The sequence below is a fragment of the Alligator mississippiensis genome, chromosome 3 (assembly GCF_030867095.1).
Source record: "Alligator mississippiensis isolate rAllMis1 chromosome 3, rAllMis1, whole genome shotgun sequence".
NCBI classification, from domain to species: domain Eukaryota; kingdom Metazoa; phylum Chordata; order Crocodylia; family Alligatoridae; genus Alligator; species Alligator mississippiensis.
In genome coordinates, this window is record NC_081826.1 from 110918585 (window position 1) to 110942499 (window position 23915).

The following is a 23915-nucleotide window of genomic DNA, read 5'->3' on the forward strand; positions in this document are numbered from 1 at the left end:
AGCTTGATCTGGGCATGGGGAGGAAGCATACAGCATGGTGGCAGAGTAAATTAGCCTTGTATGGAAGTGCAGAGTCCCTGACAGTCTGGTCCCACTGTTGCACCAGTGAAAAATCTGGTTACAAGCATGCAGAGAGTTGGGCAGAGCCCTGCAAACCTTCATACTAAACCTAATCTAATGTAGGGACCACTCTGTCCAGAGACCCCAAATGATCCTCCCCCTCCACCACAGCTCCCACTCTTGCTGCACTTTCAGAAAAAAGTTACCTTGATTGTTCAGCGTCCATGGATGAATCAAATAGGCTCCACAAATACAGAGAGGATTCAACTGGAATGATCTCAATTTGCTACAGCCCCTCTTCTTCCTTCCACTGTCACTCTGATTCAAGGTTTTCTTCCACCCTTTCCTCTGCCTCCTCATCCCCAGGGTAGTGAGCTGCCAGTTGTGTAAGGAGGTCCACCTTGGGCTGAAGAGCTTTCAGAGTGTTTAACACAGGCTTCAGCACCTTCCCCAATGAGGTCCTGCTGAAGGCCTGAAATCAAAGAAAGTTTTGAGCAGGACACCTCCTCAGAATCCTTTCCAAATCAGCTTCTCCTACAGGTCGCTAATGAGAGCGAACTAAACCAAGCCCCTTTTAGACTTGCATTTGGATCCATCTTTCTAGTAATCAAATAGCCCTTTTGGCTTGAAGCTGTAGCTGTCTGGTCTATATGCTTAACCCAAGGGATTCCAGCCCTCTCCTTATCCCTAGCCAGATTGCTTGGAAGGAGAGTAGATTCAAGATAAGTAAATTTACTGCCCATTAACCCAGAATCCCAGCTAACAAGGGTCCTTCACACTGATGGCCCACTGCAGGCTTTCTAAGAGATGGTCAACCACCTTTATGGTCAACCAGCATTCATAGTAGATGGTCTTTCAATGCCATATGAGCATCTTAACAAAAGATCCAGTTGGAAGGAAAATAGCATCCACAAAAGAGGATTGCCCCTGCCTTGTTCTTTCCATTTACTTGCCCTGGTCTTCCAACTGGTTGTCCTGTGCTACCCAGAGAGAAATGGCTGTCTTCTTTTCTCTGTGCCTCAGATCTGGATCTTTCATCTTCAGGCCACTTCTCAGTCGGCAATGCTTGTAGGTCTCTTAGGGCATTCCCAGTTTGAGCAACAGATGCTTCTTGGGTTTCCTCACGAGGTTCTGGTTTTATGGCAATGACTTTTAAATGATCAGACCCCAAGCCTGGAGCAATGGGCACACGTTTGATCCTAACACAAGGGACTATTTGCACAAGCAACTCCCCTGTCCCTATTGGGGTCTTGTTTGCACTTGTACCTGGGATTGCCTCTTTAGAGCTCCATGATTTAGACTCTGCACTAATAGACACCTGGGAAAGAGCCTTGTCTGCAATTCTGTCTGGGTCCATCATACTTTGGCTCAGTTGGTCACTAACCACTCGTAAAAGGGAGTGATCAGAGAGTTCCTCAATTATTATGGTAACCACATCTTGAGGAAAACGTGCATTGAAACCTGTTACATCATCATACAGGTCTAGCTCAGATCCAGATCTTTGTAACATATTCCTGGAAGTAGAAATAACAACTTGATTAAGTGCTTCTTCCTGTTCTGGATGTAGCAGTGGTTCTTCCCCTGTAGCTGCCACAAAGCTGATTTGATGTTTGGACAGGCCTTGTTCCATGGCCTATTTAAGGTTCTCAGCAAGTGCATTCACTTCGGCTCTTGATAAGCATCTCTGGTACTGTGGGCTTTTGCCATCAGTTGAAATTAAGACTTTTGACAGGAATCTACTTAATATTTCCTCCACAAATGTCATGGGTACCACGGGAATACATGGGTTTAGAGTTGGTTTTGGAATCTCCTTTATCATGCCAAGATCGCTAGGGAGTTTGTCCGCAATCTTAACACCTCCTGTTGTTGAAGATGAAGTATCCTCTGACCTGGCTTGAAACTCAGGTTTGGCAACTCCTTTTGCTATTGAAGCTGCTATCCTATGAAATAAAATATCTTTCTGATTTGTTAGGTCTCTGCCAAAAAAATGCCAGAATCAGCAGGTTCTGCAGTGCTTGAGCAAGCTGAATTGAACAGGTCTCCCATCGTCTGGCTGTCTTTATTGTGTAAAAGATCATCTTCACTGATATGTTCATTCATGTTCATCTGCTGTTTTGAGAGGAGTGCTTGCAAAGCCTGTAGTATTTTTCTAGTTGCATCCTTCAGTAACAAAGTCTTTTCTGCATCCAAATCCACAATGGGAAAGAGGGAAGAAAACATGGACAAAAGATTTCCTGCTAGTTTTTCAATGATAGGAGGAACTATTTTACTAAGGTCTGATGGTAAGCTGTTGGATTTATCCAGGGGCTCAGTAACATCTCTTAGTGTATGTCCAACAATATTGTCAGCTTTGGCACGGTGGTGAAGTGGTAATTCTCCAGAAAGAGAGCTCTGCAACGGACTCCCAGAAATCTCTTGGAAGACCAAGTCACAAAGAGCTTCGGAAATAACCAGGCACCCATTTCTTAAAAAATTCTGCATATTGATTTGAGACTGAAACTGTTCCAAAAGCTTGTCATAAACCGAATCAGCAATGGTTTGAATCATAGCATCTTCTCTGGCATGTGGATGTTCAGTATGCTGGCTACAAGTGTCATCATCTTCAGAGATTTTTGCCATCACTTTTCTGATTACCTTCAGGTGAAGCAAGTCAAATTCTGCAAGCTCCATTTTCTTTTCTTTAGGGGAAGATGTGCTGGCAGGGAGAATATCAGATAAAAGCTTGCTGATTATATCTTTCAAGTATCTGTGGTGTACCTCTGGAGTAGATGGTATAGGATTTGGCACTGTGAGGTGCTTTTGGTAGCATCTTCTAAAAGCTTCTCATCAGTTTTCCCAGGCTCTAGAGGTTTATACAGAGCTGAAGGGGGTGCTTTTGCTAAAGGTTGGTGATCAATAATTTCTCTCCTTCTCAAAACACTTAACCCTTCTGCTGACACACACTTGTTGCTTTTCATGTTTTCACAAACTGTGACTTTAGAAGCACTTTCATGCAGAAGGTCAGATAAACTAGAGTGAATAATTTGGGGCATCGAGGTATCTATGTCAGGGAAGATACCATGATCTTCAGAAGGCTGCAGAGCTATGGCCTGACATCCGGAAAGCTTACCTAACACCAAATCAACCATCTCTGTACTGAAATGTGAAGGATTGCTTCCACGGATCACTCTGTCCTGAGCAAGTAAGTTTAGGGAAGGGACATATTTGTTCATTAGTTCATCATATGTGTCTTTGAAAAAGGCATCGGCATAAATACCGGTAGGTGACTGCAAGGTCTGAGGCTCAATGGTGTATCTTGGCAGTGGTGCTTCCTCTTCAGGGAATATTTTTCTGCGTGATGACAAGAAGGGCTTTTTCACAAGCTGTCTGCCGATTTTGAGGTAGAGTTATGCTAGAGTGGGCTGCCCTTGGCTCAGTTAATATGTCCTGGGGGGATGCAGAAGGTTTGAGCCCCAGAGCTCCTGCATGGTAACGCAGCTTTCTGATGCCTCCTGAGGTGGGTTGTGCAAGCTCGGGGACCTGAAGCTGTCGTGGCGTTTGCCCTTCCCTTTGGACCTGTTCCCCAGAACTGAGTGCTCTTTCCTGGGCATTGATCCGTGAAAATAATTTTCTAAGCATGCCTGTTTTAGGGTGATCTTGTGTGACATCAGAAGAAATATCTTCCCTAATGACATGGGTTTCTAACTGGCCATCTTTTTGTGTTGTTTTGTACTGAAAGTAATTTTGGTTAAGGGGAAATTGCTCAACTTGGAAATTCTGCCTGGGATGCTCAAGCTGAGCTCCCATGCACATACTCTCCCTGTACAAATGAGATATATTATTAGCTGGATGAGGAGGTACTGCTGCTGGTTCAGTCTTGGGAAGATTGTCTTCCCAAAACTCTGCCAAGGCTTGGAGACAGGCCAAGTAACTGTTGAGAAATCAGAGAGGTTAGTTTTACTCTACACCCTTTCTTCCCACAACCTGGAGATCTGCTGGGTGTTATCTTTCTATCTGTGCAGACACAGTTTTTGGCATTGACCTCCTCATCTCTCGTATCTCTCTGAGTTATTTTTCTCCTCTTATATTCTATTATTACTGGATAGATGATATCTCTGACCTCATCCATAAACCATGTAATTATATTCGTAACTGCATCAGTCATTTTCTTGGTCTTGTTTTTCTGTAGCAGGAACAAATGAGAGAGAACAGTAAAGGTGTTAACTAATTCCTTCATTCTCCCTTCTGCACATGGCAACAGTGGTCTACTGGGTGTGATTAAAACTTTTAGGATAAATAATAATAGCCCTCCATGAAAAGTGACATCGATTCATAGATGCTAGGGTTGGAAGGGACATCAACAGATCGAGTCTGATTCCCTGCCCTGGGCAGGAAAGAGTGCAGGGGTCAGATGACCCCAGCTATATGCCTATCCAGCCTTGTCTTGAAGACCCTCCAGGTAGGGGAGAGCACCACCTCCCTTGGAAGCCCCTTCCAAATTTTGGCCACCCTTACCGTGAAGTTTTTCCTGATATCTAGCCGAAATCTGCTCTCTGTCAGTTTGTGATCATTGTTACCTCAAGAGACGCCCTGGTGAGCAGAGCATCTCCAACCCCTTGCTGTTCCCCCCTAATGAATTTGTAGGTAGCCACAAGATGCCCTCTCAGCCTTTTCTTGAGGAGGCTGAAGAGGCCCAGGTCCTTCAGACATGTATCACCTGAGCCTGTTGGATAAGGTGGGATATAAATCTAACAGAATAAAAATAGGAAATAAAGAAACAGCCAGTTCAGGAAAGGTAGGTGAAGGACAAACTAGGATCAGCATTGCTTCTCCCTGAGTTTCTTTCTAAAGGACTGACATGAAGACCATGGAAGAAAATGCTGACCATCTTGAAGGCCGGAGGAGGTTTGTCACTGATTTCAGCAGGGCCAGGGTTCCCCACATGAGCTGAGAGATGACCTAATTTTGCCAGCTGACATTACTACAAGTGTCAGGGGGGCGAGGAGTTGGATACACCTCTGGACACCCTCTGTGCAATGGACCCTGTGTCCAGAGACTCTGCCACACGCTGAGTGGGAAATAACAGCAAATCTCATGTTCCATATTTGAACAAGTAATTAGGCCTGACATTGGGACTATCTTTTGCGCCCCCCCGCCCCCCGCCAAGAAAGTACTTATCAACTAGCTCGCTTCTCTTTGCAGAAAAAGAATCAATTAATTTGCAGACGTTTAATCCATCTCATACCAAAACTCAAAGGCTGTGCTCTCCCTGGGCAGTGCTGCCCCCTGCTCTTTCTTATGATGAGGTATCCAAACACTGTCTGCTGTGCAGCTTTTATGTCTTTCAAGGACAGCACAGGCATTTGCTAATGAGCCCCAATGCAGGAGGAAAATAGTTTTGCCCCCATTTTGCATTTAGCAGCTTTGACCCAGTTCCGCTATCTACTGATCTATGGCCACTGGGCCGTAGTGCCTTCTGTAGTTTGGTCATGCCGTTGTTTCCCTTGGTGTTAAGAAAAGAGTGTCTGTCACACAACCAATTGCAACACAGCACATCTAGCATTATATCCTGCTCACTTGTTTCTGAAAAGAATGTGGAAGATTGTGTGGACCGATGCCATTTGGGTGGGCAAATCCTGCACAACAATACATGTCATGGCAGGTTCACTTTATTTTTCAGTTTTGACATCTCCCCATGCCCTGACTTCTTACCTGAGAGGATGATCTTTTCTTGTTGTGCCTTTATTAGCAATTGGCACAAATCTAAGCTGCTGGTTACCTGACATGAGAAGCAATACATACTAGGATAGTCCTAACTGTTGAGTGTAAACTGCTTGCCGTTCTAGGAGTTTGTGTTGCAGGCTCTGCTATAAAAGCCCAACTCTGGGGGTGAGTAAGGGTAAAAGCTTGGCTCTACTGAATTAAATGTGAGTTTGGACATTGACTTTGGTGTATCCAGAGTTTTTCCTGAGATACATAACCATTTTAATGGAAAGACAGTGAAAAGACAGATACAACAGTGGAGACAATACCAGGAGATCAGGACCTTCAAGCATTATAGCACTCTGCTCATCAAATTTAAAAACCACCAGGGTCCAGTTGGTTCTGTGTTGTACCCTGATGCTGCAAACATTGATGCAGTGTGCTAAGAAACAATTATAGGAGCAGTCCTGTTGAGCTCCTTGGGATCACAGACATTCTTGAAATAAGGCACGTGCATTTTGTTAGATTGGGGCTGTAGCCATCAACTTCTTTGTGAAAGTCTAAATAGAATTGCCAGCAGATCCATAGGCTACTATTGACTCTAGCCATTTACCAATTGCCTTGTTAAGGTATATATGATATATATACATATATATGTAAATTATACTGTGGCTTTGTTTCTAACCTTCATTGCTTTATGAAGCATGTGGTGTTTATTTTTGCTTTGTTGTTTTTTAGGTCCAACCATCTGATTTTTTTTTTTCTGAGAAGCTTTTGAGTTCTTTGTACTCTGTTGAAACCCTGGCTGAATCTGCTGAGAAACACGTAACAGTTGGTTACTATCACTTCTGCTGCAATCATTGTCTGCTCTACTCCCTCCTTTACCTGGGTTTCTAGTTGCTAAAGCGATTGTGGCTTTTTTGAACAGATTCCAAGAAGTTGCTAATACCATTTGTGAACTAGAGCTTGGAGGTTAGCAAACTGTTTCAGTGGAGTGTATTGCTGATGAATGAACACAGGCCATGTCCTGCCTTTTAAAGGTACAATGAGAGTGGAAGTACGCACCTTTCCCTTATGAGCCAGGATGGAGAGCATGCTTCATATCTCTCTTTTCTAGGAGATGTTCTAAGTCACCTTCTCCATGCATTTTAGAGTAAGGCCTTGCAGTGGGATCTGAGATATCCAACTGAGTGCTTGGATGCTTGGCATGGAGCCAAGGATGAGGAAAAATTGAACTGGGACAAGGTCAAGTTGGAGGGGACCCAAAAGCAGAGGTCAGATTTGTTGGGGGCAGAGTGTGCACAATGCCCTGGGGTTACTTGAGTGAACCCCTCTTCCGACTCCTGAATATCCATGAGTCTCCCCACTCTTGTGCTGTCAGCAAATGTCTGCGAGCCTTACTCATAATGTGTGTCCCCCTACCCAACTCTCTCTAGACCAGCGGCCAGAAAGGTGGACAGCTCATTGGGTCACAATCACCTTGCACTAAGCAACCACCTGGCCATTGTCTCCTAGCATCAAATGCTCTGCCTCATGATTGGCTATGCTTGACTTATTTGAATAAAGGCCATATCCTTCCTCCCAGTAGGGTTTGAGTACTGTTGTAGCCATGATGGTCTGGGCAATATGCAAGGATCAAGGTGATTTTAGGGACATCTTTTCTTGGACCAACCATATAGTTGGGAAAGAATTCCCCACTTCAATTTCTATTTTTTCTGTCATTTTTTTCCTCATCGCAGTCTTTTTGCTTGGAGAAGTTTCTGGGCACCAGGTGCCCTTCTTCTGTGTCCTTGTCTAACATTGCTCCCAAATTTTACATCTGGTCCAATGAAAGTCACCTCCAAAAGTGTCCCCCCCCCCCCAACCCCTTGCTTCTCACTTGCACTGCTTTTGTCAGGCACAGAGAGACAAAGTCCCTAGCCACATGGTTGACTTCCTCACCCCCCCCCCAACCTTCTCTTTCCTGACCACCCACCTGAGTCCCCCCAGATCCCTTCAAGCACAGCACAGTTGCTCTGTAGGTGTAGGGCTAGGGAAATGGCAGGAGGAGGAGAAGGGAAGGGAGAACTAAGGGAGGGTGGAAGGGCCCTTGTGGACATCAGAGGAGGGGTGGGGGAGCTCTTGTTAAATGTGCAGCAGCCTGTGCTTGGATGCTGCTGCACTGGACACTAAAGGGTTGCTCCATGTCTCAGCCACTGGGGATCAAGCACAGAGTGACAGACAGCTGGACAGACTGACAGAGCTCCAGGGGAATATGGGGATCAAAGATCCCCACCCAGGGGAATATGGGGATCAAACCTCCCCACCCATTAAAAGGGCACAACTAAGTATTTCATCCCAAGTCCAAACATTTTAAGGGGCCTGAACTGGCCGAGATTTGGCAGCCATCACAACTGGCTTTTACACCAAAGTTACTCGCATGTTGTTGCATGCCAGGCCCTGTGACCTGGGCCTGAATTACAGCCTGTGACTGAAAAGGGCCACAGCCCTGAACTCATTAACCATGAGGAAGGGTTGGGGACGAAGGAGAGAGGGCCCCAACTGTACCACTTGGCGCGAACCTAAAAGCTTCTGGGGGTGGCACCTGTGGGGCAGGAGGGATGGACAGATAAGACGGGTGGCCCTGGGACTAGAAATAGGAATCGGATTCTCCCTCACCTGTATCAGCTTCAGCCAGAGAGACCTGCCACCATGAAGGTGTGTTCAGGTCTGAGCCTCAGCCTGGGGCTCTGGAACTGTCCCTGCAGGCTGATGTCAGCCCTTTATGAGGTCACTGTCCCTCTGGCCCAATGGCTGATATCCTACCGACTCATCCCTGTGAGCTCACAGTCTGCCCCACCCAGCTGGACTCATCCCCTACCCATAGGAGCCCCTTCACCATATAGTCTAGCATATCCTGTATCCCATCCCTTGATAGTGCCCATTACCAGAGGCTGGAGAGAACAGTACAAGAGAACCCCATCCTGCACAATGAGGGAGCTAGTATGGCCAGAGGGGGGACAGTTCTGCCAAAGCCCATGTAGTACGTGCAAGATGCCCAGCACTGTGCGAGACGAAACCAAGATTGTTTAACTCGAGCACTACCCCCCCTTGAAGCACGTCTCCCATGATGTTTCATGGGAAAATGTGGCCTCGACCATCTCAGTCCCAGTATGATTTATTTGTGTGAAAAACAGCAGAAATGTTACAGCTAAGCTTTCAAAATCAATCAGGTTTTGTGTCCAGTCCCAGTTACAGCATAATGCAGCCATGCACTGAAATGAGTCTTGTGGGGATATGGTATTTAGGGAGGGTGATATTTAGCATATAGGGTAAGTGGAATATTTGGGTATATGGCACCTTTTACTGGACTACACTCAGATTGTAGGTCTGAGAAGCAGGATGACAGTTGTTTGAGAAAGCGTGCCTGGGCTTGTGCTGCTGCATCACTGCAGCTCTTTTTTTTTTTTTTTTTTTTAATAGTCAGTCATTAGTTACCCACATTTCTTAAGCAGTGTGCCCCACTTCATGAGTAAGATGGGTATCACTGTGAAGTGATTGCTCTGTGGCTGGATGTGTGAGACTCCTGATACTTGATTGAATTAATTGGTTTCCTAGCCTTTCCTTTACCCAGGGCCATAAACACCTGTTTAGGCACTGAATCATTTATTAAATATCCACCATAAACATACCCGTGACCATGAGACATGTTCTGGAATTAGAGAAGTGATGCACTGGTATTAAGATATGCATCCTTCAGTGTTGGTGGGCACTTAATTACACAGTTTCTTTGTGATGAGAAAGCATGCCTGTTAAGGATGCTTCAGAGACTGTCACTCTGCTAGAAAAAGACACTTGATTTTTCCTAGCCTGGCTGGGTGCCACGTATGGCCAGGAAGGATAGTTGGTCATTCGGTCAGTACAGACTGTGGGCAGAGGTAGGAGAGATTAGAGTCGTGGCTTGGTTGGATGCATTGGGGAGTTTGGGGAAGTGTTCCACAAAGGATGTGGTCTGGTGTCCTGTCTTGGCTGGTTGTACCGAGATGGTGGGAACCTGTTACAGTTGGCTGCTGTTGGGGTGTTTTGGTAAGGGAGAGACTGACTGGGAACAGAGATGTCAAGGATCAGGGGTTAGGATGAGTGGTCTGTTTTGATGGGGTTGGTAACAGCTTTACGTGTTGGGTGAGGGCTGGCTGGGATGGCTGCAGCCTGTGTAGGATTGTGGGGCATCTTATTTTGGTTGGGATGTAGTTGTGGGGGCACTGACTAGATGGTGGGGCATCCTGGGTATTCAAGCAGTAGGTTGTATCCGTGCTGTATTTCAGGGACTCCGGAGGCAGAAGCTCTGAGGCTTTGAGAGAAGAGCTTTGGCTCATTTGGTGTGTGAGTCTGGAGCCTTCTTGAGCTAGGAGCAGGCTAGGAAGCGTGGGGGCTTCTGCATTGGTTAATTGGATTTTGTGGGCTCAGGGTGGGGAGGTGGCTTGATTGGTTGGGAGCATCCTGGAGTTACACCCGGAGTCTGGTTATGGGGCTTATTTCCCTACAGCCTGGGGACTTTGGGAAGTGGATGGGGCAGTGGTGTTGGCTCTGGCCTGGGGCTTGGGTTGCAAGAGGGTTCCTCGGTAGATTGAGTCTAAACTTGGTGTTCAGGGAGGAGATGACATTTTTGGGTCATGCCAGATACTCAGGTGGGATGTTGCTGGGGGGCTGAAGTAATTGGTAGAATGTCTTGATTGGTTGTATGCAGATAGGGGGTGGAGACCTGGCTTGATTGGGTTCCATATTTGGGTTGGACAGGGATAGGAACATCTCTGGTTTGAACTAGATATTGTGTGATGGCAGTGACTGGGGGGCTTGGCTGGGCTGGGTGATGGTGGTGGGGCAGATGTCTGGTCTGGGCGTGGGGCAGGTTGTTGCCCTGTCTTGTTGTGTTGTGAGCAGTCCCCTAACTAGTACTTGGTGGGGTGTTCCACATGGCAGGGGAGTCTTGGCTTGTTGAGTTAAAGTTAGTAGGGTCGTAGGCTAGCTTGTTTGGCTGCTCCCTGTGGGGTGCCTTCTTAGTGGGGTGCACATGGGAGGGCCTTGTCATGGCAGCAAGAGTGAAGGCTGGCAGTGCTGGGGACAGAGGTTTGATGCAACTGGGATGCGAGGATTGTTTGGCTGCATCTCAGAGCTTAGGAAAGGTGAAAATCTTAACATGTTTGGTGCAACATGAGGGGTGGGGGTTGGCATGGAGAACATGCACTTCGTGGGTTCTGGTTGGAGGCCACGAGTTTGGATTCCTATTGGGATTTGCTGGGTATTGAGCTGGGAAGGGCTGTCTGGGCATAGTTGGTAGCAAATGACCGTAACCTATGGGCCTGATTTCAGTATGCGCACCGAGGCAGCCTCTAGTTTGGTTGGCTGCAGGCTGTGGGTTGAAACTGGTGGTGGGTTGTAGGTTGTTGAGGGAAGTTTGACTGTGTTGGCCTTTAGTGTATGTGAAACATGGGATACTATTGCAGCTGCACTTCTCCCTGCCCCATTTATTGTTCTCTCTTTATTAAAACCCCGTCTTACCTCACTCTCCTGTTTGGTTTGGCACTTTCTCCCCCTTTTCCTTGCCCTCAGCTCCTGCCTCCTTGTCCCTCCTGGAGTTTCAGCCCAATTTCAGCCTTCCCCTTTTCATTTTTGCTCCCACTTGCCTCCTCTTCCCTCGCATCCCTCCTCCTGCTGTGCTTCCCCTGCTGCTCTGGCATTGTCACACACTTGTTGCCCTTCCTTTCTCCCTGGGTTGTTCTGGTGTCATCCTTTTCTTTGAGCCTTGGTTCTCCCAAGATGGTATTGCTCAGAGTGTGGTCCTGTCTGTGGCTGTGCATGAGGCTGCTGGCGCTGCTGTGGTTCACTTAAGTGCTGGTGATAGAGAGGTGGCATCTCCCCATGGGGAGCTCATGGGTGGGGGGTGTCTGTGGTCACAGGAGCCCAGGGTGGACCCTGTCTGGGGGTGGTGCAGAGCTGAGGCCTGAGCCCTTTTCTTCCCCCTCATGGGGAGGAGATGCCGCCAACTTCAGCCTAACTCCGAGACATCTCAGCTTAGGTAGGAAGGAAGGGGAAATGAGAGGGGCTTTTTCGCATGGAGCAGACTGGGCTCAGTGCAGTGTCAGAGGATTTCTGGAAAGCAGCATCCGATGGTGTAAACTGCTCCTTATGGACTCTTATGGATCTCTGGATTAATTTAATCTGTAAAAATGCAGCTATATACCCTGCCTTACACTTCGGCTGACTTCCAGCAGACAGGGCTAAGTACCTCTCTTCCAAAATGGAAGTTCCCTCATCCTCTTTGATCTTTGCCCAGAAGGTGCCATAGCTGGTCTGCCACATGCATGTTTGTCATGGGATTGATGCTGGTCTCACAGACAGCTGTCTGGATTCACCTCAGGGCTCCAGGTTCCTGAGCCCCCGCCCCTGTGCTTCCTGCTCAAGTGTGCTTATGGAGCAAATGTACTGAAACTCGCAGTGGTTCAAAAAGAGCTAAAAATGTGGTTCCTTTTTTTTTTTTTTTTTTTTGTATGTTAGTCATTTTATACCATTGTAAGCAAACATTTTTAGTTGTTTCCTGGGTGTTTTAATTGTACTTTGCCAGTAATTGCTGTAATTTTCTAAAAATTTTGCTTTGACAGTTCTGTCCTCAACTTTTGTGAACCTCTTCCACCGGCTAGTACCCCTCATTCTCTGCTTGAAAACCACACTGCTTCTTTCAAAAGCCATATAGTCACCCAGCGGAGTCCACCCTGCTCCTGAAAGGTATGTACCACCTTTTACTGCACTGTACTTTGGCTGTAGGTCAGAGAAGCAGGATAACTTGTGCGAGACAGCATGCCTGGGCTCATGTTGCTGTGTCACTACTGACTGGCTATAAAAGAGAGCTGCAGTCACCCACGTTTCTTAAGCAGTGTGCCTATAATATAATATATATCTATCTCTTTGTTTACATAGATTTATATAAGTCTATTTCTATCTCTATCTGTGTGTGTGTGTGTGTATATATATGTGTGTGTGTGTGTGTGTGTGTGTGTATGTGTATATATATATATATATATATATATATATATATATATATATATATATATATATATATATATATATATACACACACACACAGAGAGAGAGAGATGGAGATAGATATATATAGAGCTCTGTATATCTCTCTCTATCCCTATCTTTGTATATCTCTATCACTAGATCTCTCTCATAGGGTCTGGGGCTTTCACAGCAAAACAGTGAGAGGTGTTGGCTATCTCTCCAGCCCATTTTGTAGAAGTCGTGTCTCTGCCCAGGACCCCATGCTGCTGGGGTTCCTGGGTGAGGTACTCCTGCTCTCACCTAGCTGGACCCATTCCCCTGATGGGAAGTGAAAAATGGAAGTTCAGATCCGGGACTAAAACCAAAAGACCATGGCACCTCAGGCTGGGGCTGTAACTACTGTGCTTTTTGAGGCTGTCACCTGGGGCCACTACATTCCAAAAAACACACTAGCCACTAGGCTACTGGAAACACTGGCTAATATATGTCTTCTGTTGAGCTGGTTCCTCCTTATGGTCACTAAGTCCCATGCTGGTATGTAAGAAAGACTAGAGGTCAAGTCCTGATAAGGGAAAAGTGAGTCTGTTGGTGTGAACAATGTGACTGTTTATCTTGAAAAACACAAGGCCCCTTTCAAAGACACCAAAGACACCAGTCTTTAACTCTCTTTCCACGTCAGAGGCACTGAGTGCAGGGGCACAGCCCAGAGCTCTGTATCCAGAAGTGCTTGCCAGCCTTGTGGGGAGAGTGCTGGCTTACAGGCTCACTATTGTGGGTTTGAATCACAGCCTGGCAAGGTAAGGTGGTTTCTTGGGCAAGTTCTTTACTCTTGTGGCCTGCTCCCTTTCATTGCTGTGGCCAGAGGCACTGAGTCGAAAGGCACAGCCAACAGCTTGCTATCCTGGTGGGGAGGGTGGTGGTCTAGAGGCTTGGTGTCATGCATTCAAATCCCACCCTGGCATGGTGAGTAGGTGCCCTGGGTATGCTGGTCTCCTGAGCAAGGTCTTTACTCCCAGGACCCACTGACTCTTTCATTGCTGTGGCCAGAGGGCTGAGTTAAAAGGCACAGCCAACAGATCCCCAATCAGGAGAGCTTGCCAACCTTGTGGGGGAGGCACTGGCAGCATGGGTTCTACTCCCATGTGTGTCTGGTCCTGGTTGAGGTTGGAGTGTCTGTATTGTGGGAGAAGAGGATGCCAATGACCTGGAAATAGTTGTTTAACATTTATTTAGAGAATCCTAGGAAGAGGACAATGCTCAATAGTACAGAAGTGTGCGTGCACATACTCTCCTTCTTTGTCAGTCTGACCTAAGGGGAGGGGCAGGGAATCATTTCCTGACCTAACTATTTAGTTATGATTTTGACCCTGGCTGGAAGAGCAAGACCCTTCAGCCAAGAAGCTCTCAGTTTTGTAAATCCCAGCAGAAGCAGTAATGCACCCTTGTCAAAAGCACATACCCAGTATTTACGTTGGCCATTATCTCAATGCTTCAGAAACAGGAAAAAAAACCCCAAGTAAAACACACAAATAGACAAGCAAATACCAAATCATTCTAGCTTTAGAATGTGGCTTTGTTAGGCATTAAATAGCTCATCAGATACCTTGAAGAAGGTTTGACTGAAGGTTACTTGTAAGGCTTATGACAATATTATTAACAACAAGGTGGTTGCCATCTTTGAGAGATTATTTCTGGGCCTGAGGTATATACTTTACCACTTCTTTATCTGCAGGGGAACAAGGGCACACATGAGAAAATTATTCTTGTAAATATCAGCAGATTTGGCTGATTTACAACTCCATTCATTTAAGAAAATACAATTTTTACAGTACATACCTTGTGGAAAACACTTTGAGTACTGGCAGGAATAAATCCTTATCCACTAGAAACACTCTTGTGCTCAGATATAAAAGGTGTTTGTATTCATACAAAGGATTTGTAGACTGAAGACTCAGCTGTATAATTCTGAGGACTACCCGCACTTTCAGTTCAAGTACTTGGATGCATGTGATGCTACTTGCCAAGCAACTCTGTGCTAGGAGGAGGGGGAAAATGTGTTGGCTGCATCACCGCATAGTTGCAGGCTAAAGTAGTTGAATCATAAGAGCGTACTGAACTGCCATTTACTGAGTAAGACCATATGTTCCCCAAACCCAGCAACTTGTCTCCTACATTAGCAGATTATCCACTCAGGGGGAAGATGAACACGGCACGTCCAGAATTTTCCACTCCCTGCTCCTTTCCCACTGCAGCTTCCAGCATTCAAATGTTTAGGAGGTGCTGCTTGACAAACTGTACCCCTATTCAAAATATTCAATACCTACTGATGGATATTTCCTTCAAGAATTGGACCTCTTTTGAAATGGGTTAAACTACCAGACTATCCCATCTTGTGGTAATGTTCCACAAGTTTCACTTGCTGCATGAAAAATAAATTTCCTTTTGTTAGTTTTAAACCTACTACTCAATTGTAGGCCCATTAGCACCCACACCCTCCAATCTCTTCCCTATTCAGTAGTGTTGTGCATCACGCCTTTCATGGTAACAGTAGGGGAGGCTGCACAGAGGGCAAGGTATGCTTTCAAAGAGGGGGACTTTGGTCCAAGGCTCCCCCTTGGCCTTGTCCCAATTTTATTTTCACTGAGCCCTCTAGCTTAGGGCATACTGTTCAGGGCTGCAAGCTCCTGGCTCAGCTCTGATTACACCCCATGACCTAAAGTTCCAGCACCCATGATCTGCTACATTAGGCAGCTAGGTGCCTGGAGTCCTGCTCTTCTCCTGCTACTTTCTTCTATACAGTCTAGGCAAGCTAGGCCTCCTATGGCCACTGAACATGTGTTAGCCATCTGGCTTTACATTCCAGGCAAGCTCGGCCTCAGAACATCCTCTAGTCCTTATCCTCTGTCCATTCCATGCAATTTCACACTTGTGGTGTCTCCTGGTTGTCCCTTACAACCCAGCCCTCTGGGGAGATGGGAAGGCAGGGAAGAACAATGAAAACCACAAAAATGCAAGCACCAGTCCCAGTTCAAAGCATGTCCCACCTGGGGTTCATCACACCCCTTGCCAGGAAGCCTCTTATAAAAAAAGAAAACAAAACCGAAAGTGCCCAGGGTACTTAGCTTGCTTCCTATGCAGGCTCCCAGCTTTTCTTCACTGAGGGGCTGCTTCCCAAGTTCCCTCTCTGCAGTTTCCAGTCCTCACACTTCTCACAGAAGACTGTCCCCAACAGCTTCCCCAGCCAGACTACCTGCCCTGGCCTGAGGCATGGGCTTATAAAAGGCTCTGTGGGTAACATACCCCCCCCATTCACTTCCCCTCCCATCAGGTTCTGCCTGCACTTGGACCCAGTGGCCATCTTGCTTTAGGTTCTGCTGCTTGTGAGTATGCTTCTGTCGGCACCACTGGAGTAAAGACAGAAGAGACACCAAGATGAAGTGGAAGGAAGGAGGAGGGAACATCAGAACCATGTAAGCAGGAAACAAGGGGAAGGGACCTCTGCCATGGAAAGGAGGCACTGGCAAATACACAAATGGTAAGAGAGGAAAAGGTGGGGGGGAGAGGGAGGTGAAGAAGAGGAAAAGGTGCCAGGTACTCCTGGATCCCCTTCCCATTCTAATAATGGGGTAGGGGCCCCATTACACCAATACGTTTTATTTTTTGTCCCATGGTTCCAATATTGTGAGAGACAATAAATAAAGAGGGGATTATTATCTATACCATTTAATATTTGTAAACTTTTACTATGCTGTCACCACTCCCTCCCCATGTCTCTTAAACGAACTGCTATTTACTGGGTCAAACCATAAGGCCAGCACACCTAGTTCCCATCTCATATGGGGCTTCACCAACTCCCCTGTTACCTGCCCTTCTGTGAACAGAGGGAGACCCTGGTGCATCACACCTACCTGGGGTGTGCCAGGTAGCAGGCCCTCTTTTGCCTCCTCCAGAACGTCCTGCTGAGATTCCGGCGGCATGTCTCCCCACACCTATTTTGTTGTGCACCTATTTGTTATCCATGGCCCTACCAAGACCTCCTGGTCAATCTCTTGGTTCTGCCCAAGCTGTCCATCTACAAGACTGGGAAGGAGGCTCTGGCCAGGAGGAACCTGGGTGAGTGTGGGGCTTTTTTCCTGTCACTCCTCTGCTGTAGTCTCAGTCAGGCTCTAGACATAGATTCAGGGGCAGAATATGCCTAATTTGCTCTAGTGATTTTGATAATTTAGGTACCTTCAAATTAAAGGGCAGTGTTGGCTGTTTGGCAGTGTCAGTGGTGGAGATATGGTAGCCGTCTTGATGTCAGGATTAGATCATGCACAGCATCAGACACTAGAAGAAACAAGGAAAAGAAATTGCACTGTGTGTCAGTGGACACATCTACACATGCTGCTATGGTGCCATTATTACTGTGCTGTCATTTAGGGCTTCCTTTTGGAAGTACTAAAAGATGGCACATTAACAGCCCATATTGTGCCATGCCTTATTTTTAGGCACTACATTGATGTAGCCACACACTATAGCAAGGAAGCGTGTTGCTACAGCGATGTAACATCACATGTAGATGCTCCCAGTGAGCAACAATTATCCCTGGGCTTTTTGAAATAGAGACTAAACTTCTTTGTGACCTAATGTTACTGAGTAGAGCTAGGTGAAACTTTTGTTGACTGTACAATTAGCTTAATGATGCACAATGTTTATGTTGTTTCATTCTTTTTTTGTTTGTTTGTTTGTTTTTTACAAAATGCAAGTGGAACTTACTTGCCAAGGCTGGAAACTATGTTGGCAAAAGTAGTTTTATGCAAGGCTTTTTACACAATTGTGTGTAAATTTAATGGTGCTAAAATAAGTGACATATTTAGGCTGGTGTTGTTTTAAAATCCTGTTTCCACTAGTGACTTGTTTCAAAGGCCAAATAAAAGTCTTTTAAGAAGGTGGTTGGTCATTGTGAATAAAATGTAAGACCTGCAGGATAAGGAGGAGTTGGTGTGAAACAGTGCTTATGTTCCCTCACCAGATACAAGTGCAGCTTGCCTGCCTGCTCTGAAAATCTGTGTTGGCAGTACCTTAATAAGAGGGTTTTTTGGCCCCCGCACTGAATGCAATTTTTTCCCCACCTTTATTAGCCAACTACCTCCTGCAGTTGTACTGGGCAGCAGCAAGACTTTGTTCTGGACTCTATGTAATGCTGGTTACTTAGGTTCAAGAAAAGCATTCTAGATGGAGGTGTGTTAAAACGGGCTGCTGGGATAATGAGAGAGATGGAGAGCCTACCATATAAAAGTAGACTGTAAGAGCTTGGCTTGTTTAGCCTAGCAAAAGAAAGGGGAAAAGACTGAGTCAGATGTATTCTATTTCCTCAGGGGAAAAAAAAGGGAGGGAGAAGAGGTACTTAAGCTAAAGGACACGGTGGTACAAAAGCGAATGGAAATGAACTGGCTGTGGATAAGTTTAGGATGCAAATTAAAAGGGAGGTCTCTAGCTAGCAGAAAAGGTAAATTCTGAAACACACCTCCAACAGGAGCAGTGTGGGCAAGAAACCCAATTAGTTTTTGTGAGGAGCTTGGCAAGTTTATGAAGAGGGCGATTTGATGTCACTGCTTATAATAGCTGGGACTTAAGTCAATGATCCAGAAAGTCCCTCTTGACATTATTGTCCCAAATTGGAGTGTTTGCTGTAACTGAAAAAAATAAAGTTTAAATCCACAGATTAATTTACCTTCTCCTCTGACGCTCCAATTTAAGTCTGTTTAGTGTGAAACAGAAGCTTCAAGTCATACGCTGTATTGCCTTTTCTCGGAACATGCATTCACCAGTATAAGGAATCACCACTGCCTTCAGTGTTCAGACAGCAGCAGTTTGGATTGCATGGAAGGAAGTGGGAGAATCACTGCAAGATCAGCTTTTAGTCACCGCTTGCCTTCTGTGTACAGCAGTCTTAAATGGATGGCCTTAACGGGCCCATCCACACATGCAAGCATGTGCACTTGCAGCAGCTCAAATAGAAGCGGTGCAAATTTGAGTCAGGGCTTTTTGCCTCAGCGCAAGTGCTTGGACATGCACTTTGTTGTGGAGGAAATAGTGCCACTTGGGGCAAAATAACCCTGCCTGGCTCCTCCCGGATCTTCAGCCAGGGGGAGCTAGAGCCCCGGGCCAGCACCTGTGCTGTCCCCAGCAATATAAAAAGCTGCCCTGTCCTGGCCTCAAAAGTATAAAAAGCTGCCCTGGCAAGTAGCTCAGGGCTACTCTCTCTCAAGAGCTTCTGGGGCCCAGCCAACTGGTACCTGGAGACACTAGCCCTTGTGCCAGCTGGACTGCTGAAGAAGCCCTGAGAGTTCCTTGCACCCTCTATCCACTGCAGGGGTCTGGCAGTGGGGGCTGCTGCCTGGCTGTGACCTGCTGTGTACCTGCCAGACCCAGATAGGGACTGCACAGCCAGTAGAGGCATCTGCCCCTCTGGGCCAGCTGTCAGTGAACAGCAGTTGCGGGGTTGACTTCTGTGCAGCACTACTGCCACGTGTGCCCCCTGCCTGGCCATCCGGGCAGCTATCTCCCAGAAGATGTTCCTGGTATGGTGGCCTGTTTTGAACTGTCAAAGCATGTCCTCCTGGCCATTGGTCCAGGAGGTCAGCCACAGCCAGCTGGGTCCAAGGTGCCAGCTCTGAGCAGGCAGGGTCCTGCCACTGGCCTCCCTAGCAGGAATTCTGGTGTTCCCTATTAGAAAACTGAAAAATCCCTGATAAAAAAGAATCCCAAAGTCACTCTGTAAAATACCCCAAAATCCATGTTCCTCCACAAGTAAAACAAAAGACCACTATAAAGAGAGAGGAGAGAGAGAGAATCGGTTGGACAATGTTTTATTGATATATCTACAGTGCTAAAGCAAGTCTCTTATAATAATAAAGTGAAATGTAAATGCATGTTTCATGACTATATATTTTGCTGCTTTCCCAGAGGGCAATGGCCTCCACACAGGTGTTTTGGCCCCCCAACAGGGTGTACGGTGCCCCACACAAGGGGTACATCCTCTTAACAGGGGCCAAATGGCCCCCTGCAGGGGCTACCTACCCCCCGCAAGGCCCACATGCCCCACCCTAGCCCCCCCAATTGCTGACCCACCCCCACCAGCTGCTGCCCCACCCAGCCTCACCCCCACTCCCCCAGACCTCCAAATGGCTACCCCACCCAGCCTCACCCTCCAACTTGCACCCCCAGGCCTCCAAGGCTACCCCCACAATCCCAGGTACCATCACTTAAAAAAAAAGGGGGAAAAAAAAGCCTCTGCTTATCTTAGAAGGGGTGGGGGGCTCCAGGGCCTCCTGGCAGAGCCCCCTGGGCAGCACAGGACAGTGGGGGGCAGGAGGGCTTGGGCTGGGGCCGTCACCCTGCCCCACACTGTGTGAGCGGGGCCCCAGGCAGCCAGACGGCAGTTAGTAAGTGCCAGGTTTTGTTTTTTTGTTTCTTTAAACTATGGGGTGGGGGGCAGGGGTCAGGCCCCTCCCCCATGGTCCCCTCCAGCCCCCCGACCCCTTACTCACCAGCACCAGAGCCCTGGTGCTGAAACATGTGGCTTGGCTGGCCGTGGAGGACCCAGCCTCTGGTTGCCTCAGGGCACGGTCTGGGACCAAACTTGCAGCATGGGGAAACATTTTTTCGTTCCCGCACATGCCTCTTGCCCCACCTCAAAGGGGTTTGACGTGGGGCAAGAGGCACGTGTATGCTCGTGTGGACATGCCCAACATTGCCAACTCATGACCAGAACTCCATCTACAATTTGCCACTTGCAGGGATACAGGACTGATCCCAACTGTTTGTCCATTTTCTTGATGTTTAGTTTAGCAATTTGTTTATGAACATTATTAAGAAGTTGTATTTATCGGCTTACTCACTTACCTATTAAGACTTGGATTTGCTATTCATCAGTGGGTGGGTAAAACCAGGCCTCTAGTATCCCCTTCTCCCTTCCACTTGTTGTCATATGGGGATATAGCCTGTGTGACATTGTGGCTGCTCTTAGAATTATCAGCACCAGAGGCAGCTACAGCGTTTCAGTACAAACAAGTAGTAGTTACTGTTTTTCTTAGTGCCTCCTTAATGGTTTGATTAATTCTTTCCACCAAACCTGAACTTTAGGGATGATATGCAACATGCAGCTTTTGTTTAGTTCCATACCTGTGACACTATGCTCATAACAGAGTTTATGAAACTACTTTCCCCATCTTAATCTATTTCTTTGGGTATGCCCCACCTAGAGAACACCTATTTCACTAATACCTTCACTGGAACCACTGCTGTTTCTTTTTTAACCATCGCTACCTCTGTTCATCTCGTGGAAGAATTTAAAGTTGCATGAATTTGTTTCTACAAGCTGTTTGATGTAAGGATCCTTCATAGTCTGTTGAAATTGAAGCCGTGCTTCTTCTTTTCTTTGGTGCCTCAGTTTCCTTTTTGTGACTGCTCAATTTGTATTATTCATTGCATATTGCAAACAGTTATTTACAAATTCTGCCACACCATGCTTTATATTTGGCCTCCACCCTCCTACTTTAAGTCTTTCCAAAGTTTTTTTTCCATTTCCGAGTGTCCCTCATTAGGGGCCAAAGCTATTAGTTCAGTGAAGCATGTTGAGAGTACCAGCCAAACTCATTCCTTTTATTTGAATACTAGGCCTTCTTGTGTGTCACCATTATTGGTAATTCTTGTACACTTTCCTTTAACTATTGTATTTCTGGATCTTGTTTTCGCAGTTATACTAAATCTTTTCCTACCTCCTTTTGTTCACCTCCTGTGGTGATTACTCCTAATTCTTTAGGGGTTCCCATAATTCCCTATTTGGGCTCCTATTTCAGGTTCTAGATCTGTCCAGTTGTCCCAATAAGATTCTTCTAGTCCATTTCTACATGCCTTTACCTTTCCTATAGCAGGGGCATTTTTGCACTCTTCCACCAACTTCATAATATATTTAAATACCTTAGCATGCGTCACTGGCCTCTGTTCAGAAGTTTTCATTTCTCTAGCTCCCCACTGTGTAAGCCATGAGTGGTGCTTGACAAACCCACCTGCTGCCTGAATAAACTGTGAAAGGTTGTTCTGGGGAGGTTCTTTGTAAGGCTGCATCTATAGTCACAACCTCTATATATGAGGTAGGGTAAGCTGTGCATTGTCCTCAGACAGGGGTTATTTTATTCTATATGAGGCCATAATTTATGTAGCAGTGGTCATTTTCATAATAGCTGGACTCATATGCAAGACAAATTTGTGCGTTTGCACTTGTTAAGGGGATTCCTTCCCTAGAATAGGTTTGTTTTGGTGCCTGGTGGGTCATTCAGGTTGCTGCCCCTCAAACAAAAAGCCGTAATCCAGAAGTTCCTAATCGTTTTCTTATAGTGTAAGAAATCCCTTTGGGATTTACCAGCTGCCTGCATACTTGTTATATTTTAACCTATTAACTGCCAATAATTATTATAATAGAAGTTAAATTTGCCATTACACAGTTTATTCTGTGTGGTCTCCAGAGATGTCTTGTGTACGCGCAGCAGTACACATATCACAGTTTGGGAATCCCTTGTCATAACTCAAAGGGGAGTTGACGTCTGTCTGTCAGCATTAATGCCTACCATGCAATAAGGGGATTAACTTCACACACTGCTGATCTAGTGATCTGCATTGCCTATTATTAACAGTTATTTCTGAAAAAGGACACCCATTACTGAATTAGCCGAGCCTTTTTGTCTTCAGGTCTAGTTGTCAGTAAAGCCTGCAATACTTCTTTAAAGACTGCTAAGTGGCTCTCATAATCTGGTGTATTAAAAGGTCATTTTACAAACAATTGCTTGATTTTTTTTTTTTTTTTTTTTTTTTTTTTTTTTTTTTTACATTATAATATTTCTGCTATTTTACTTTTGGGCATATGAAGAATGTTTTGATAGTTTTGGGAATCCTGAGGGACTCAAGATCATGTGTACTGCTTACCCCTAACATGTAAAAGCAAAACTTGTATTGATAATCTGAATATAAAGGGATTGCTCAGAAACCACTAGAAACGTTTAATAGTGAAAAAATACTGAGCTCTTTCAGCTATGTCTGTAATTAAATTCTGATAGGAAGTTTCCACTGGGGCTGTCTGGTGTTTTAGTTTCTTAAGGGCATAGTAAGCAATTGTAAGTCTCTAAGACCTGTTTGACTTTTTAACTGGCCAAAGCAGACTATTACACATGCTTTGAGTTTCTGTAAACACTTGCTGCTTTGAGTGATCATTAATTGTTATTTCTAAACTTTTTTTTGGCATTTTGAAGATATTGAAACTAGTTTATGTCAGAGGGAGTCAGGATCAGGCCTCAGAATGTAAGTTAGTCCACAGTCTTGTTAATTTTAGCAAAGATATACTTTCTCTCTTCTACCCATGAAACATGTGTCACCTCCTGGCAGCACTTGGTTGTAGGTGGGCTATAAGCAGATCACTCCCCCAGCTTCCATGTTAAGGCCAGTCAGCTCTGCATCCAAGGTTTCCAACTGGTTTATTTTACATGGGATGGCCTTGCCCCCACATTAAAAGAACACAACAAACCAGAGAACCATACAAACAAACAACTCAAAACCTATCTTGGAAGGCACAAAAGCTTTCTATTTCTCCCCAAGAAACACCACCACCTCCTTCATAGATGCTAGGGTCAGAAGGGACCTCAATAGATCATCGAGTCTGACCCCCTGCATAGGCAGGAAAGAGTGCTGGGCCTAGATGACCCCAGCTAGTTGCTTATCTAACCTCTTCTTGAAGACCCCCAGGGTAGGGGAGAGCACCACCTCCCTTGGGATCCCGTTCCAGACCTTGGCCACTCGAACTGTGAAGAAGTTCTTCCTAATGTCCAATCTAAATCTGCTCTCTGCTAGCTTGTGGCCATTATTTCTTGTAACCCCCAGGGGTGCCTTGGTGAATAAAACCTCACCAATTCCCTTCTGTGCCCCCGTGATTTTTTTTTTTTTTTAAGAAATTATTCTTTTTTCTTAATTTTACATTTTTATAAATTTCTCTTTTTTTTTTTTTTTGTCTCATGCACACACTGCAGCCACCACTTGGGCTCCCACCAGCGGCTCGAGGAGAAAAAGAAAAGAACAAATCAACTCAGCACAGGCTC

The 23915-nt window shown here is 45.9% G+C and overlaps 1 long non-coding RNA gene across 1 annotated transcript in view; it reads left to right on the forward strand.

Moving 5' to 3' along the window:
- The window catches only part of LOC109283814 (uncharacterized), an 89134-nt gene that overhangs the window by 38890 nt on the left and 26329 nt on the right, over positions 1-23915 (forward strand). Inside the window, exons 4-5 of the long non-coding RNA XR_002091081.2 lie at positions 12381-12504; positions 16112-16318. This is a non-coding gene — a long non-coding RNA (uncharacterized LOC109283814). The remainder of the gene's footprint in view (positions 1-12380; positions 12505-16111; positions 16319-23915) is intronic.